Here is an 18,317-nt window from a genome sequence, read left to right on the forward strand (position 1 = left end):
CCAAAAGGGCACCCGGACCGGTGTATTTTGTACGGAGAACCGCGGCTCCGGGGCGCCGACAAAGCAGCCGCGCGGGGCAAAGCAGCGGCGCTGGCTGGCACAGCCGCACTGGCCGAAACAGCCGCGCTGGCGACCGTGGAGCACCTCCACCTGGGAATTTCCTAGTCTGTGGGCAATAAAAACGTGGCGTCCACTCACCCTCTGCACTTTCACTGGGAGCCGCAATCCTGAGCTGTTCCTAAACGGCCATCTTGGATCGTCCTCTCGGAATTTCTTTAATAGTTGTTTGAGCATTCAGTTCATATGCTTAACTTTTCCTGAGCTCTGTGGGCGATAGGCAGTATGCAATTTCCAGGTTATTTTCAGCAGCCGTTTTAGGTCTTGGACAATTTCGGCACAAATGCTGGGCCATTGTCTGATTCTGTGGTTGAAGGTAGCCCAAATCTGGGGATAATATCTTTTAATAAAATTCTAGTTATTTCTTGTGCCTTTTCCATTATGGTGGGGCAAGACTCTCCCCAACCTGAGTGGTACAGACAGACACTAACATATGGCAATAGCCTCCTGCCCGGGGCAACTCTGTAAAATCTACAAGCAGATTTTCATAAGGTGCTGCCTCTACTCCTTGAATTCCTGGCGGCCGAGTTGGTCCTGCTGTGGGTTGTTCTGGGCACAGGTTAAGCATTGTTCACAAATGGCTCAGGAGATGACAGTGAGCCATGGCACATAGAAGTGGCACCCCACCAGCATTTCTGGTGCTGTCTTTCCTTTATGAGTTCCTTGGTGGAATTGTTTTACAAAACTGGGGGCTGTTACTTCAGGAATAGCTAACCTGCCATCTGAGAATTTCCACCATCCTTCTTTAGTATAGGCTCCCATTTTCTTGAGCAAACCAGGCTTTCTCATTTGGGGAGTAATTTGGCTCTTCTAGAGGCACGAGTTCTGGGAGGAGAGGCATGGCACAGGCTGCCTTTCTAGCTGCTATGCTAGAAGGTGGGGTATTCATTGTTGTGCACCTACCTTTTGCATCTGCTTTCCTGTTTCTTTTGGCCTCTAGGGTTCCACCTTTCTCATGGCCTCAGAAGTGTATAACAGCTATTTCTTTTGGTTCCCATACTACATCTAAAAGTTGTAAGATTTCTTCTGGATATTTTATACTGGTTCTGTGGGCAGTTAAGAGTCCTCTATCTTTGTATATGCTCCCATGTATATGCAGCGTAGCAAAAGCATACTTTGAGTCGGTGTGTGTTTTGGCCCTTTTTCCCTTAGCTAGCAACAGTGCTCTTGTTAAGGCTACTAATTCTGCTCTCTGGGCTGATGTTCCTGTCAGCAGGCTTTGGGCCTCTACTATTGAATCTAAAGTTACAACTGCATATCAAGGCCACCTGACTCCTTTCACAAAACTGCTACCAATCTGTAAAGTATTCAACATATGGATTTTGGAGGGGCAATCTGTGAGATCTTTTCTGCTGGAGAAAACTTCATCTACTGTTTCTATACAGTTATGAAGGGGAGCTCCTGGCCCTAGTGGGAGCAAGACAGCAGGGTTGAGTATTTACAGTTTCTAAAGTTATGTGGGAATTTTCACATAAGAGTCCCTGGTATTGGGTCATTCTAGGATTTGACAGCCAGTATGCCCTCTTTGAATCATTAACGTTTGGACAGAGTGCAGCACCTGTATGGTTAACTGCTGTCCTAAGGTCAATTTATCCGCTTCCTGTATAAGCATGGCTATAGTGGCAAGGGCCTTAAAACTGGCTACTGAGTCCAGTTGCTTAGATAAGTGGGTTGTTGGGCGGTGCCGTGATCCTAGAATCTGAGTTAAGACCCCGATAGCCATTCTCTATCGCTCATGAACGTACAGGAAGGGCTTAGTTACATCTGACAGTCCTATGGCAGGGGCCCTAACTAGAGCTGTTTTGATTGCATTAAATGCTTTTTGTTGCTCAGGTCCCCAGATGAAGGGTTCCTTTGTGACAGTCCTCTAAAGTGGGACTGCTAAAAGATCATCTACATACTGCAGTAGGCCACATCTTTATTTTAAAGGTGTAGGCATTAAGATTAGATGCTACAGCCTCACTGAAGATTGTGGGGGAGTTCTTGAACCCTTGGGGAAGCCTGGTCCAAGTAAGTTGGAAACTTCTCCATTGAAAAGCAAATAGGTGTTGACTGGTGCGAGGCAAAGGCAAAAAAGAAGGCACCTTTTGTCTAAAACAGTGAACCACACTGCGTTGGAAGGGAGTAGTGAGAGTACAGTATATGGATTTGGCACTACTTGATGAATAGTTACTGTAGCCTGGTTTACAGCTTGAAAGTCCTGTACTAGCCTATAATCATGGGAGATAGCTATCTCATGGTTAGGTAGTGGCTTTTTTACCAGTAAGAGTGGAGTATTCCAAGGTGACTGAGATGGCACCAGAATGCTGTGTTTTCTGAGCTGTTCTAGATGCTTTTCTATGCCCAGGACAGCCTTTTAGGATATAGGATACTGGCGCAGCCAGACTGGGGTGGCTCCTGTTTTTAGTGCTACCACCAGAGCATGGTTTACGGCTAGCATAGGTGGATTATTTTCAGTCCATACTTCTGGAAATTCTCTCATTAGCCCTGACAATATGACTTCCTCCATGACCTCCAGGACTGCTTTATGGGTCCTTCCATATCCTTAGCACATAGCCACCACTCTTCAGCTTGTGGTACTGTGAGGGCTAATACCGTAGCTCTTTGTTAAAATCTAGAGTCATGTTCCCCTCTGGTTTAAAGGAAATCTGTGCTTGTAACTTTTGAAGGAAAACCCTTCCTAACAAAAGGACAGGGCAGCTGGGGAGATACAGGAACTCATGCTGGACCTCAAAAGATGTTCAATAACACATCTTTTTGACTGGCAGAAGAGTCTTTTTTCTGACACTCCTGTGGCCCCAATAATGGTAGTATAAGTTTTTGACAGTGGCCCCACTGGTTTTGTCACCACCGGATGCTTAGCACGTGTCTACCATAAAATCTATCTGTTGGCCTCCTACCTTTACCCTAACCATAGGCTTCTGAGCGCTTAGAGAAATGGAGCCCAGTCTGTTTCAGTCTTCATAGCTGTTTATCCCAGCCACACCAGTTAAGCCTGTACACTGATTATTTGGGGCTTGTTGGCTTGCTTCTGCTGGTCTAGGTATTGCATGGGGATAAAACCGGTGGCTGTATGGGGATACCTGATTTTCATATACTACTCTCTCTAGGCACTCAAGTTTCCAGTGTCCTTTCTTCTTGCACACTACATTGATCTCTCCCTAAGCTGGGCCAAGTTTCAGACTCCAGTCTGATTACACCTCTCCCACACCCTCTCTTTACACTAGCTCCCGTCTCAGCTAAGGCAGCCACTAACAAGTTTGCCTTTTCTTTTGCCTTGTGCCTTGCCTTTCTTTCAGCCTCTTCCTCTCGATTGTAAAACACCTTGGTAGCCACCTGTATGAGTTCAGTAGCATTCTTGCCCTCAAATCCTTCTAGCTTCTGTACCTTCCACCTAATGTCTCCTGTGCTAGCTGACAAAAGCCGCATTCACCATACATTGATTGGCAGGAGCCTCTGGGTCAAATAGGGTATAAATCTGGTATGCTTCACATAGTCTCTAATAAAATTCGCTTGGGCTTTCATCAGGTTTTTGGCGGATCTCTGAGACTTTCTCTATATTTATTATCTTCTTCCTGCCTGCCTTCATACCATTTAAAAGTGCTACCCTATGTTTGTATGTTTCACAGCCCCTCCTCTTTATTGGGGTCCCACTTAGGGCCTATCTGAGGGAAATGTTGCACTGCATATTGCAGGGCATCATTAATGCCTCCTGGTGCATTATTTTCTAACCATTGGAGAGCTGCTTGGTTTATTCTCTGTGTTCTTCTATATTAACATTAACAGCAGTTCCTAGCAATCCAGCCAATTAGGGTTATGAGAAGCAAAGATGGACTGTGTTAGATCAATGAGAGATTGGGGCTTCTCCATGAAGGAGGGAGTGTGTGGTTTCCAAATTAGAAGGTCAGAGTGGAAAAGGGCTGATGGATACAGATCCTTTGCCCACCAGGAACCTGCCTCCACTCATCTAAATAGGCTAGTGCCGGTGTTTCACGGAGAGGCATCTGCAAAGCCCAAGCACGGCCAGATCGGAAAAACTGGCTGCATTTCTCTTTTCCTTTCTCTCTTCTTTCCTTATGAGGGGGAGATTTGAGCTCTCCTCTGAGTCTTACTTTACTTGACCCTCTGCACCTAGGCCTGGCACAGCATGAGCTCCTGCTTTCTTGTTCTTCACCTTGCCCCAGGTGTGGTAGGGATGGGTATATTGGACCATAAGGGGTGGAACTTCTGTTTCTTCATGGAAAGTCTGTAAAATTGGGTTCTCTGGTGCCTCTTGCCTTTTCTCTTCCCTTGTGGGCTTGGGGTCTGTAGGTTCCTTGGCCTCCTTTGGCCCTGCCCATGCCACTAAGGCATTGCAGTAGGCAGCTAGGCAAGTTTGCAGCCACTTAGAGTGTATCTTGGGCTACATTGAGCCATGAATCAGTATATGGAAACTGATCTGGATGCCCTGTCTGTCCTCTGACCCCAGTCACCACCCTAAACACTCAGCCAATAGTTTGTCTACCATTTTCTTGGCCAGTCATCCAACACCAAAGGAAGGCCATTCTAACTCACAGAAGGTCCTTAACTTCTGAGGGGACAATTTAACTTCACAGTCTCCTGAGAAGCCTTTCTTAAAGTTCTTTAAAATGCCCTCTAGTGGTGTGGGTTTTTACTCTCTTCCTCCCATCCTCCCACACAAGCAACTCTCACAGACTTTCACTTCAGACTGAACACTGTCTCCTCTTATGGGAGTTTTCAGACTGCCCCTTAGCTAGGAGAGTACTTTATTCCTGTGACCATCAGCTGCAACTGTGGGGGAGCTCCTATCAGCTGTATGCAGTCAGCCCTCTAGTAAATCAGCCTTAACTCACTGCGGCGCATGCAATCCACACTAAGGGATCTGCGCCTCCCCACTTCACGCCCTGCCTTGGCTCCTCCCTCACCTGTCTCTTTTACACACTTCCACAATCCTCCCCCTTTCCCTCTACAAACCTGCTTAATGAGTCACCACTGTTTGGTGTGCCAGTGGGGATGTGAGTTTCATCCAAATCAGTCAGTCAGTCTCGCTTCCCCCAGGCTTTCTGGGTTGAATTAATAATAGTCACTTCCTGGGAGTTGATCAGACTCCCCTTCTACTCTCTTGGGGTGGGCTTTTCTTTCCTTTTCCCTTAATGCCTTACCGTAATTCCTGAAGTATATTGGTCCTGGAGATCATCCTGCAGCCCTTTCCAAGGTTCTGATGCACTGTTTGGGAGTGGGCACTGGGGCACGAAGAGAGCCAATCTGCTATCGGCTGCAGTCCTCCCAGTGGCGCCTAGGGTTGCAGGTCTCCCATGGCCAGGGCCTTGGTCCCACCGGTGAAGGAGACAGTAAGCCTGCCATCTCCAGTCCCTGTTCCAGCACCAGAAAACGTAGCAGGAAATCGGAGATCTGGAGAGACCAATGGGTTTGCAGGAGGATTTTATTTAACGTGATCATGGGCTTAGTGGAATTGCTTCCTAATTCTGAGCAAAAGACAAAGAAAATGGGATGTCTTTATGCACCTGGGTGGTATAGGATGATGAAGCAGAAAGCAACTTTACAGATGCCAGAACAAAGAGCAGTTAATTGTGATGTATTTTACATTTGAAGAGTAACAGTTTGAGAAACACATTTCACAGTCATAGGTTTATCTGCTTTATGACCTTGCACCTGGTCATCAAGAAAACCAGGGATTTCGAAATGCCTGGAAACTTTGCTAAGAATGTAGGGAGGATAGATAAGGTTCAGTGGTTTGCAGGAAGGCAGTTATTCTGCCTTAAACACAGCTGGAGAGGTATTAATCAGCACATAACACAACAAAATTTATTATATAGCCATTACAAATTATAAGGTTTTGTTTTACTATTATTGCTCTTTAATTTCCTTCAACTTTTCAGGTACACTGATCAAAGGTAGATTTGGTTATATTCTTGGAGGCTTTGTATATTTCTTTTCACTCTAATCTTCTCGCTTTATTTTATTGAGTTGATCTTCAATCTCTGATATCAATTCAGCTGTTGAAACTTGTGTATGATTCACAAAGCTCTCATGCTATGTTTTTTAGCTCCATCAGGTTGTTTATATTCTCTCTAAACTGGTTATCTTTTTTTAAGGTTCTGTGCATTGCGTTAGAACACATTCCTTTAGCTCAGAGAAGTTTGTTATTACCCACCTTCTGAAACCTGCTTCTGTCAATTCATCAAACTCATTCTCCATCTGCCCTTGCTGGTGTTGAGTTGTGATCTCTTGGAGGAGAAGAGGAAGCATTCTTGTTTTTGGAATTTTCAGCCTTTTTGTGCTGCTTTCTTCCCATCTTTGTGGATTTATCTACCTTTGGTCTTCAAAGTCAGAGACCTCCTGGAATGGGTCTCGGAGTGGATGTCTTTTCTGTTGATGTTGAGACTCTTTCTTTCTGTTAGTTTTCCTTCTCACAGGCCCCTTCTGCTGGTCTGCTGGAGTTTGCTAGAGGTCCACTCCAGACCCTGCTTGCCTGGGAATCACCCGCAGGGGCTGCAGAACAACAAACATAGCTGCCTGTTCCTTCCTCTGGTAGCTTCGTCCCAGAAGGTTACCTGCCAGATGCCAGCCAGAGCTCTCCTGTATGAGGTGTCTCGCAGTCAGGATGCATGGGGGTCAAGGAGCCACTTGAGGAGGCAGTCTGTCTCTTATCAGAGCTGGAACGCTGTGCTGGGAGATCCGCTGCTTTTTTCAGAGCTGCCAGGCAGGGACATTTAAGTCTATTGAAGCTGTGCCCATAATGGCCCCTTTTCCCAGGTGCTCTGTCCCAGGAAGGTAGGAGCTTGATTTATAAGTCCCTAATGGGCTGCTGCCTTTTTTCAGCGATGCCCTGCCCAGAGAGGAGGGATTTTAGTGACAATCTGCCTGCAGAGGCCTTGCTGAGCTGCCATGGGCTCCACGCAGTTCGAACTTCCCAGCAAGTTTGTTTACACTGATGTTAAAACTTACTAGAGCCTCAGCAATGGTGGATGCCCCTCCCCCTCCCCGAGTTCAAATGTCCCAAGTCGAGCTTAGACTGCTATTATTGGCAGCAAGAATTTCAAGCTAGTGGAACTTACCTTGCTGGTTTTTGTGGGATGGGACCTGTTGAGCCAGATCACTTGACTCCGTGGTGTCAGCCCCCTTCCCAGGGGAATGAATGATTCTATCTCACTGGTATTCTCGGCGCCACTGGGATATAAGAAAAAATCTTCTACAGCTAGCTTGGTGTCTTCCCAAACGGCTGCCCAGTTTTTGGTTAGAAACCCAGGACTCTGGTGTTGTAGGCACCAGAAGGAATCTCCTGATCTGCAGGTTGTGAAGACTGTGGGAAAAGTACAGTATCTGGCTGGAGTGCAGGGGATGTCCCTTTTGTTTCCCTAGGCTAGGAGAGGGAGTTCCCCAGCCCTTTACACTTCCTGGGTGAGGAAACAGCTCACCCTCCTTGGGCTGCATTCACTGTCCACCCAGTCTCAATGATATGAACCAGGTACCTCAGCTGGAAATGCAGAGATCACCCGCCTTCTGTGTCCATCTCGTTGGGAGCTGTTTATTGGAGCTGTTCTTATTTTGCCAGCAACCCTTTTTTTTTTTTTTTTTTTTTTTTGAGATGGGGTCTTACTGTCATCCAGGCTGGAGTGCAGTGGCATGATCATAGCTCACTGCAGCCTGGACCTCCTGCACTCAGGTGATCTTCCCACCTCAGCTTCCCAAGTAGTTGGGCCTACAGGTGCTAATTTCTCTATTAATTGTGGAGACAGGGTCTCACCACATCCCAGGCTGGTCTCAGATTCCTGGGTTCAAGTGAACCTCCCATGTTAGGATTACGGGCATGAGCCACTGCGCCCAGCCAGTCCTTGGTACTATTATAAGTTACGTTTTTCGTTAGTATCATCAGAACATTGTGCCTCATATATATAATTTAAAATCACCTATCATTCTTAAGTATAGCTGTTAATGTTTTAACCAGTCTGCCTCTCCCCCAGTATAGCAGCCACCTATTTGAAAATGTTTTGTTGGTTTGTTTGAATAATATCCATTCTTTTCATTATACTCAAAGTACAGTTTGTCAAAGGACATACAATTTGTCAAAAGGAAGTCTAATTAGATATTGTTTATACTTCCATCTCATTTCTATCCCTAGATCTGATGCACATTAACATCCAGAAAAAATGAAAAAAATCTTGAAAGCCAAAATTGAAATGTTAATTTTTAAAAATATATTATTTAGGTAATTATTAGACATCGTCTCTCTATTCTTATCCCAAACGCACACTTAACGTGGCTACTTTTCTCCCACTTTGGTGAAGGTTTTAGTTAAAGGTTTAAATTCTGCAGTGATTTCTTGTCTCTTACATTGTTGTCTTTTTTTTGGTTTTCATTTATCACAAGTCAGTAATTTTCTAACAAATAAGGTAGGACAGGGCAAAAATAACAAATTTTGCCTACTTGGATCTTTTTTTAATCCAGTTGTCTCTTAGTATCAGGACCTTGAAGGATACCCAGAATCTAATGCTCAAATCCCTTATATAAGTTGGTGTACTATTTGCATAACTTATGCACATCCTCCTGTATATTTCAAATCATTTCTAGATTACTTAGAATACCTAACATAGACACTATGTAAATAGTTGTTATACTGTATTTTTAAAATCTGTATTTTTTATTTTTTTTCCCCCTGAGTATTTCAATCTGTAGTTGGTTTAATCCAAGGATGTAGAACCCTCAGATGCAGAGGCAACTATATAGTTCATGGACCAGGCTGGCAAACTTTCCATGTAGGGCCAGAAAGTAAATGTTTTACACTTTCTGGGCTATAATCTATCACATTGTTTTATTTTTCAACCATTTAAAAATTAAAAAGTACTTAGTGTAAGGTTTATTCTCTGTAAGGTTTATTGCCGAGTTTAAAATGAGGAAACTGAGGCCTGCATGAGAACAATTAGACACCAATTTATTCGGCTCCCAGGCAAGGTTCTATGGTCCAGGGGAAGGGGGCCAGAGAAGTCACGCCTGACTTCTCTCAGGCGTGGGGTTATATAGGGAGGGAAGGCGCTCTGATTGGCTGTGGAGAAACAGGATGTGGACGTGGCAAGCTGCTATAGGTAGGTAGGCGGGATTTCCGGTGAGCGGGCTGGCTGGGGCAATGTGCTATTGGGCAGGTTTTGGTGGGGCTTCTTTTAAATTTTGGCAGGGTTTTCCAGTGGCGGGCTAGGGGCTGAGTGCAGAGTTTAGTGTCGAGTGCAGATCCTGGTGCTGAGTGCACAGGGGATTTCCAATGGTGGGCTAGGTGCTGAGTGCAGAGTTTAGTGTTGAGCACAGAGGTGGGCGTGGCGAAGCTAGATGCTGAGTGCAGATTCTGGTGACGTAATTTCAGGTGTGGAGAGGGATGGGCGTGTCCAAGCTCGGGGGTGGGGGTGGGGGGGCAACCGGCCTTACATTCTGACCCTTTTGATGATACAGGATGCCACTTCTTTCTGGCTACTTCCTGCTGAATAGGGGTGGAGTGAGGTGGAGGGGTCAGTTGGCTGAGTCGGACATAGGGGTGAAGTATCATCTGGTTTATGGCCACCCTGTAAATTTCTCTCATGCGGGCCTGTAAAAACTTGAGAAAAAAAGGGGCTAGTATCAGTAGAAGACACACAACGATAATGGGGGTGATAATGGTAGCTAGCCAGGTAAGCATGGGGGATTGCCACCAGTTGAGAGACGAGGCTGGTGCGCGCTGCTTCCTGCGGAGGTTCTCTTGGAGGCTATAGAGAGTGTTGACAATTTCTTCCACAAGGCCTGTTGCATTGATGTAATAGCAGCACTGCTCCTGGACAAACAGACAGGTACCTCCTTTTTCTGCTGTTAGTAAGTCTAGGGCCCATCAGTTCTGAAGAGTCACCTGAGCCAGCGATGTGATTTGTCGCTGGAGGGAGGCTAAAGAGGTGGCTGACACTTGAGTAGCCATACGGAGCTTGTCTTCCAGTTGAGCGACTGAAGTGACGCTGTAGCCCATGGCACCACTCCCTATTCCAGCTGCTACTAGAGAGGATGCTAAAGAGAGGCCAGCTACTATCAGGAGGAAGACTGCTCATTTGCTACGGTGATTAGGGGACGGTGTGATGAGGGATAGGAACTCAGCTTGTCCATATACTTCTAACTGCGGGACTAGTGTGATGGGCACATAAGGGAAAGGGAGGGATGCATTAATAACTCTGGTTAGGGTTCCATTACACCAAAAGTATCCTCCTGGAGGCGTGTAAAGGGAGGATTTTACTTCTACCGTGGTGTTACACCAGAGGCTGGGGCTGCTGGCTGTCCCATAGCAGAGAGAGAAAGATTTGAGAGTGCACCTTGAACAGTGGGATACCCGTTAAGGTGGTGGCAGGCCCCGTAGGTGATTGTGGCAGGTTGAACTCAGTCCGGAGGGGAACTGCAGCTAAGGGAGGGTTGTTAAGGGAGGCACATAAAAAGCAATTAGTAAAGTTTGTGGCTTCGCTTAAGCCTAGCATATTAACACTCTGCTGCACTAGGGTTAACCAAGAGAAAGGTTGAGGAGTGTTGCTCAAGGTCAAGGGCCTGAGGGGGTTAGTTAAGGTGGCCTCATTTTGTAGGATGGTGTTACCTAAAAAGTTGAGTCGGTCTATTTCTACCGGTACAATGCGGGTATAAGACCGGAATATGAGCCATGTACCACTGGGGCGGCTGTCTTCGAACCAGGTGTATATTTTACCTGCAGTTTCCATTTCCCAGCAGTTGTCCCAGGGATCGTGGATGGTAAGGGACACTTCACCTTGGTTGTCAGCAGAGAGCATATTACTTTTTGGGGAGGTGCGTGTCCTGAAGGTTCTGTGCATAACACAAGAAGCATACGGGCATCCACCATAGGTAGTATTCTACTTATGACAGTCTTTTGGTTTGGTCATATAGAAAGCAGAGGCCAAAGTTATTCCAGGAGTTTTTGATAGTATTGGACTTGGATTTTTGAAATTCAAATTTTATGGCTGATTGGCAGCCTGTGGGCTGGCAATCTGCTTGGGCAAGGTATTGGGTTTTAGTGGTGGGGCCTTTCGTCCAGGACTCCTGAAGGTAGAACCGCCAGACATAGTAGGAGTTGTCTTTAAGAGGGGATATCAGAAGGATTGTTAGGAGGAGAATTTGAAGGGTTAGAAGTTGATGGGTAGGGGTTAAGGGTGAGGTGGAGGCGAGCGGGGCCCAAGGGTTCAGATTTTCACTGATTATTTTTGGGAGCCAGTTTGAAGCGGGACACATGGTACCAAGGGATGTGGCCTAAAAGCTTTGCGGCAATCGGGGTGGTTAGGATAACAATGTGGGGTCCCGACCACCTGGGCTGCAGAGACCCTGGCTTTAGTTCCCGGAGGAGGACACTGTCACCTGGCTGGAGAGGTATAGTCGGGTGGGGGGAGTCTGGTCCTGGAACCAAGGGGAGAGTATGGTCCGTGTGTTCCCTGAGTAAGTGGCGGAGGAGGGGGAGGTAGGAGGCTAGAGGAGGTGGTTGTACCGGGAGATTATGAGAGACCAGGAAAGGTAGTCTGTACAGTAATTCAAAGGGGCTGAGACCCGTTGGCCTCTGTGGGGTGGCTCAAACCCAGGCTAGGGCAAGAGGTAGGAGTGTCGGCCAAGAGAGTTTTACCTCTATGGTGAGTTTGGCCAAATGATTCTTGAGGAGGACGTGAGCCCGTTCAACCTTACCCGACGACCGACGGTGGTAGGGGATGTGTAGTTTCCAGGAGATATTGAGAGACTTGGCGACGAGCTGGACCACCTGAGCTGTAAATGCTGGACCGTTGTCTGACTGGATGTTTCCTGGCACGCCGAAATGAGGGATAATTTCCTGAATTAAGAGGGAGGCCACCGTGTCCACGGTTTCCTTGGAGGTAGGAAGGGCTTCAATCCATCCAGAAAAGGTATCTACAAAGGTTAGGAGGTAGCGAAGTTTTTTGTGAGTGGGCATATGGGTAAAATCAATCTGCCAGTCTTGGGCTGGCAGGTGGCCACGCATTTGGTGGGTAGGAAACTGTGGCCTTAAGCCTGCCTGAGATGAGACCTTAGAGCAGGTAACACATGCCTTGTGTACTTGCTCAATTGTCTATTGCAGACCTGGCAAGAAAAAGAGGGGCTGACAAAATGGTGCAATGCTTTGGGCCCTATATATAAGGATTGGTGGATTTCAGCAATAATTTTTGGGGCCTGTTCCCGGGGAAGGTCGATTTTGTTTAGGAAGATCCAACCCTGATCAGACTCGGTTCCCCCTTTTAATATGAGGGCTTGTTTCTCTGATGGCAAGTAAATTGGCGGTGTGGCCATGGTGAGAAACAGGACTGGAATGGGGGCTAGCCTGGTAGTGGTTAAGGATTTTGCTACCTCATCTGCCCTTGCATTGCCCCGGGAAACAGCATCCTCCTGGGCTTGGTGCCCTCGGCAGTGGATGACGGCAACTTCTTTGGGCAGTGATAGGGCCTGCAGGAGATTAGAGATTTGGGTAGCGTTAACTATGGGGGACCCTTTCGTAGTAAGGAATCCCCACTCTCTCCAGAGGGCAGTGTGGCAGTGGGTAATAAGAAAAGCATACTTTGAGTCAGTATAGATATTTGCTCGCTTTCCCTGTGCTAACGTGAGAACTTGGGTTAAGGCAATGAGCTCCGCCTTTTGCGATGTGGTTCCATTGGGGAGGCGGTGTGCCTCGAGGGTGGCTGAATCTGTAACTACTGCATAGGCGGCTTTTGGCCGCCCCTCGGCTGTCACTGCTGAACTCCTATCTACATGAAAGGTAAGGTTGGGGTTAGATAGGGGAAGGTCAGACAGGCCCTCCCGAGGTTTAGCAAATGCATCCATTAGTTCAGGGCAGGAATGGGCTGGGGAGGGAGAATGGGATGGAAAGGGAAACAAAGTGGCTGGGTTGAGTGGAGAAGTGGGATGAAGGCTAACTGAAGGATTTTCAATAAAGAGTAGATGAAACTCCTGTAGGCGAGAGGGTCCTAGGTGAGTGAGAGATTTGTGAGAGAGAAGGTCAGTCAGTCGATGAGGAGAGAGCACCAAGATAGGCTAGCCTAAAGTAAGTTTGAGGGATTGCTTGGTAAGTTCTGTTACCGCTCCCAGGGCCTGCAGGCAAGGCTGCCATCCCCTGACTGTGGGATCAAGTTGTTTTGATGAGTATGCTACAGGACAATACACAGGGCCTAGGGGTTGGGTTAGGACTCCAACTGCAATACCTTGTTTCTCATCAGTAAACAAGTGGAAGGGATGGTTAAGGTCAGGCAGTTGAAGTGGAGGTTCCATGGACAGAGCAGTTTGTAGGGTTTTGAAAGCTTGTTTTACAACTCCAAGATGAGAGAGGGGTTGTGTGGGTGTGTCCTTAGACGCCACATACACAGGTTTAGCTAGAGCAGCAAAGTTAGGTACCCAGTGATGGAAGAATCCTACAAATCCTAAGAAGGAGAGAATCTGGTCTGCAGTCTCCGGAGGCCGCAGTGAAAGAAGTGCCTGCCGGCGGTCAGTTGTTAGGCATTCACCTCACCCCCAAAACTAAAAGCCTAAGTAGATTACTGAGGTGACTGACAACTGTGCTTTGGCAGGGGATACCCAGTATCCCCAGGATCCAAGAAAGTTAAGGAGAGTGGCAGTGTGCTGTTGAGACAGAGAGGGAGGGGCTACAAAGTAATAGGTCATCCACATACTGGAGAAGGAGACTAGGTTGGAGGGAGCAGGAGCTGAGGTCAGCTGCTAAGCCTTGTCCGAAAATGTGGGGGCTGTCTCTAAATCCCTGGGGCAGGACTGTCCAGGTGAGCTGCTGTGACAGTTGGTGTCAGGATTGGTTCAGGTGAAGGCAAAAAGGAATTAAGACTCTGGGTGAAGGGGAATAGTAAAGAAGGCATCCTTGAGGTCAAGAACTGTAAAATGAGAGGTAGTGGAGGGAATGTTGGATAATAGGGTGTATGGATTGGGGACCACGGGGTGGAGGGGTACCACTGCCTTGTTGATGAGTCGCCGGTCGGCTTTTGGACCCGTAAGATTAGGAGTATTACAAGGGGAACTGGTGGGGATAAGGAGTCCCTGAGCCAGAAGCTGGGTGATGATAGGCTTTAGGCCCTGGCGGTGGGTCTTTAAGATGGGAAACTGAGGACTTGAGGGTAAGTGGGTAAAGTTTTTGAGAAGTATTTTAACTGGTGTGTGATGTCTGGCCACCACAGGCTTGTAGGTATCCCATACCGAGGGATTAACTTCATTAGGAGGGATAGGGGGTTAAGGCGAGGAGTCAAGACAGGGTGTGATACCGGTTAGGAATAGCAGTAGAAGGTGGGCAGAGGATGGGCTTGAATGTGGGTGGCCAGTGAATTGGAGGGTGGCCCCTACAGTCTGGAGAATATCTTGTCCTAAAAGTGGGACTGGGCATGAGGGTATAATTGGAGTGGGAGAAGGGATGTCCCTCAAGAACACAGGCTAAGGGATGGGTTTGGTTAGGAAAGGAGGGCTTTCCATCAATCCCCATGACTGAAACCTGGGAAGGTATGCTAGGTCCTGAGTAGGAAGGCAGTACAGAATAGGTAGCCCCCATATCCATTAAAAAAGAAATGGACTTAACGTTACCCTGGGCTCAGCGAGGGTGATGGGGGTCCTCAAGTCCGGGCTCTGTCAGTCGTCCAGAAGGCTGAGAAGTTTAAGCGGAGGGACTGCTTCCTGTGGACCGGTCTGCCCTCCACATAGAGGTGTGGGGGGCGACCATGCAGCCTGGGACAGGCAGTCAACCTTCCAGTGTCCAGTCTGTTTGCAGCTTGGGCAGGGTCCAAGAGGTAGATGAGGACGGGGCACTGCCATGCCCAGTGTCCCTCCTGGCCACATTTAAAACAGGCCCAGGCGGGGCCTTTGAAGAATTTTGGGAGGGTTTGATGGACCCCCTCCACTGGATGTTCGGTGGGCTGCCGGCCTCAGAGCTGCTACAAGAGCTCGGGTTGGAAGGCCTACCTTTTGCTGTAAACCGGCCTGGTGGGTGGCCTCAGCCTTTTCCTCTCGGCCGTTGAAAACTTTAAATGCCATGTTCACCAGGTCCCGTATGGGAGTTTGGGGGCCCTCCTCAGCTTTTTTAAGTTTCCTCCTTATATCAGCTGCCTACTGGGAGATGAAGTAGGTGGCCAGGACTGTAGCCCCCGCTAAGGAGGCCAGATCTAGCCAGGTATGGAGGATCATAGCCTTAGTTAATCAGTCTAGGAAGGCAGCTGGGTTTTCATCAGGACCCTGAGTTATTTCCCTTAACTTATCATAATTTACTACTTTTTGAGCTGCGCTCTGCATGCCCACTCAGAGGCACTGTAGCATTTGGTCTTGGCGGCAGCAGCAGCCATCTCGACCAGTTTGATAGTCCCAATTAGGGTCTGCCTTGGGGACTGCTGCTGCGCCTACTGGCATTCAATTGTTTGTGAGATGCACCTGATCGGTGTGAGTTCAGGCTGCTGTAAGAAAGCAGTCACACTCATTGGAAGTAAGAGTGGAGGACAGGATCACATAGGTGTATCATGCCAGGTTCGGTTGTACGCTTGGGGGAGGTAATGAAATTCTTTGGTATAAGCCATAGGATTGGTAGAGAATGACCCTAGGCGTTTTTCAATGGCTGATAGATCAGAGAGGGAGAAAGGAACATGCACTCAGACAGCGCCTTCTGCTCTGGCTACTTTGCAGAGGGGGCATAGGAGAGGAGTCCCGTTGTTGAGAGTACAGCACGAGCGCGTGTGAGCACTAAGTTGGGATCAGAAAGAGGAGGAGCCAGAGGGGGTTGGGGTTTCACATAAGGTGGGGGATCGGTGGGTCGGGCAAAGGGAAAGGGGAGTTGTTCTGGTGGGTCGGGGTCGGACAGGGAGGAAGAGGAGGGTGGAGGAGCAGAGGGTGATGAGGAAGTTTGTGGCCAGTAGAACCTGGGTGATGGTGCAGGAGGAGCAGAGGGCAGGGCAGGAGTGAAGGTACCAGAAAGCCTGCACATAGGGGACCTTGGATCATTTACTGTTCTTTTGGCAGAAGTGGTCTAAGTCTGTCAGGATGTTAAAGTCAAGTGTGCCCTCTGGAGGCCACTTAGACTGGTTGTCTAGGGGATACTGTGACCGAGCCACGGTAGAGAGGAAAAGCAGCCTCTTCTTTTTAACGGAAAGGCCCACCCAGTTTGGGTAGATTTTGGACTAGGCACCCTAATGGCAATTTAGGGTCTGGGCGGGACTTCTGATTGCCCATTGGTTCACCTTCTTGTGGGGTAGTTAGGGGTAAGAAAGGAATATGGAAAGGTATTATACCCAATGCAGACAGAAGTACCCCTTTTCCGGGGGAGGATGGCTAGAGAATTTACAGGCTGCAATGATTCTGAGGAGAAAGAAAAAAAAGACAGGGCTAGTGCTATCTGAGACAAAACCACATATAGGATTGACAGACGAAGGGTTGGGGAGACCAGTCTGATGCCTTCCCAGCCGTGTCCCCAAAGGGAGTTTCAGGGCATCTTGGCTAAGGTGTACCCGTATAACCCCCAGGCCTGGTCACCTTCAGTTTCCTGAGGTGAATCACCATTATGCCTTATGACGTCCCTATTGGAACCACAGGTTGAGGCCTACACAAGCCCCATAGCCATCAGGCCGTGGGACTACACATAAACTCACTCACTCGGGATTGGGAAGAGAAACCAAAAGTACGGTTACTTAATTAATGGGAACTTATGTGCCAAAAGGCTGATTTGAGATAAATGTTTTTAATGTCGTAAGCCGGGGGATTTGGTCCTGTTAGGCAGGGCCTGGGTCTGCAAACAGGGCTTCTGAATACCCAAACCTTGGCCACTACTGTGGAGATGTTCGGAAGGCATCCCGGACTGCACTTCCGAACACCGGAGAATACAAGAGGGTTCAGGAAGGTGGGGACGTCTCCCTCAGAATCCTGACCCTGCGAAACCCCTCACGGGGAGAGGACAAGAGTATAGGGACGTCTCCTCTTCACTCAGGTCCTCGGGACGAGGCCGGGGCCCTGGGCCCATGGTGAGAAACAAGAAGGAGCCCCGGACGCGGCCGTGATTACAAGCAGGGAGTCCAGGAGGCAGGCAGCGGGAGAGGCTGTGGGCAACAGAAGTCTTACCTTGTGGTGGAGTGGTGCCCTGGTCCGGCTTCGGATGAAGGAGTCAATTTACCCCAGGAGGGGTCTTACAACTCCTCCCGGGTTTTGGCACCACTTGTAAGGTTTATTCTTTGTAAGGTTTATTGCCGAGTTTAAAATGAGGAAACTGAGGCCTGCATGAGAACCAATTAGATTCCAATTTATTCAGCTCCGAGGTGAGGTTCTATGGTCCAGGGGAAGGAGGCCAGAGAAGTCGTTCCTGACTCCTCTCAGGCATAGGGTTATATAGATTGTGGAGAAACAGGACGTGGACGTGGCAAGGTAGGCGGGATTTCCAGTGAGCAGGCTAGATGGGACAATGTGCTATTGGGCAGGTTTTGGCGGGGCTTTCCAACAGTGGGCTAGGTGCCAAGTACAGAGTTTAGTGTCGAGTGCAGATCCTGGTGCTGAGTGCAAAGGGGATTTCCAACGGTGGGCTAGGTGCCCAGTGCAGAGTTTGGTGCTGAGTGCAGATTCTGGTGACGTAATTTCAGGTGTGGAGAGGGATGGGCGTGTCCAAGCTCCAGGCGAGGCAACCAGCCTTACGCTTAGTTTGAGGGTAGTTAAAAATGGGGTAAGCCAGGTTTGGCCAAAGTTTGCCAATTCCTGGACTAGTCTGCTGAATCTTTAAAGCTTATGTAAAATCATCATTGCCATGATGGAACAGACTTTGAAAAAATCATGACTGTAGCTGGGCATGGTGGCTCACACCCGTAATCCCAACACTTTGGAAAGCTGAGGCGGGTGGGTCATGAGGTCAAGAGAGTGAGACCCTCTGGCCAACATGGTGAAACCCTGTCTCTACTAAAAATATAAAAATTAGTTGGGCATGGTGATGTGCACCTGTATTTTCCAGCTACTTGGAAGACTGAGGCAGGAGAATCCCTTGAACCCAGGCGGAGTGGTTGCAGTGAGCCAAGATTGTGCCACTGCACTCTAGCCTAGTGACAGAGCAAGACTCCATCTCAAAAAAAAAAGAAGACTGTAACTGAATCCTGTGAAATAGTCACTAATAAAGAAATCTTTGTTTTTAAGCTTGACTCCTAAGTAGAAAAATTATCAAATTGCCATTCTGA

At 48.1% G+C, this 18,317-nt stretch overlaps 1 protein-coding gene across 2 annotated transcripts in view; it reads left to right on the top strand.

Annotated features, from left to right (window-relative positions):
* Positions 1–18,317, top strand: part of LOC108293350 (histone PARylation factor 1) — a 69,171-nt gene that overhangs the window by 48,064 nt on the left and 2,790 nt on the right. The window lies entirely within an intron of this gene.

Source organism: Cebus imitator, unplaced genomic scaffold (genome assembly GCF_001604975.1).
Source record: "Cebus imitator isolate Cc_AM_T3 unplaced genomic scaffold, Cebus_imitator-1.0 Scaffold533, whole genome shotgun sequence".
Classification (NCBI taxonomy): domain Eukaryota; kingdom Metazoa; phylum Chordata; class Mammalia; order Primates; family Cebidae; genus Cebus; species Cebus imitator.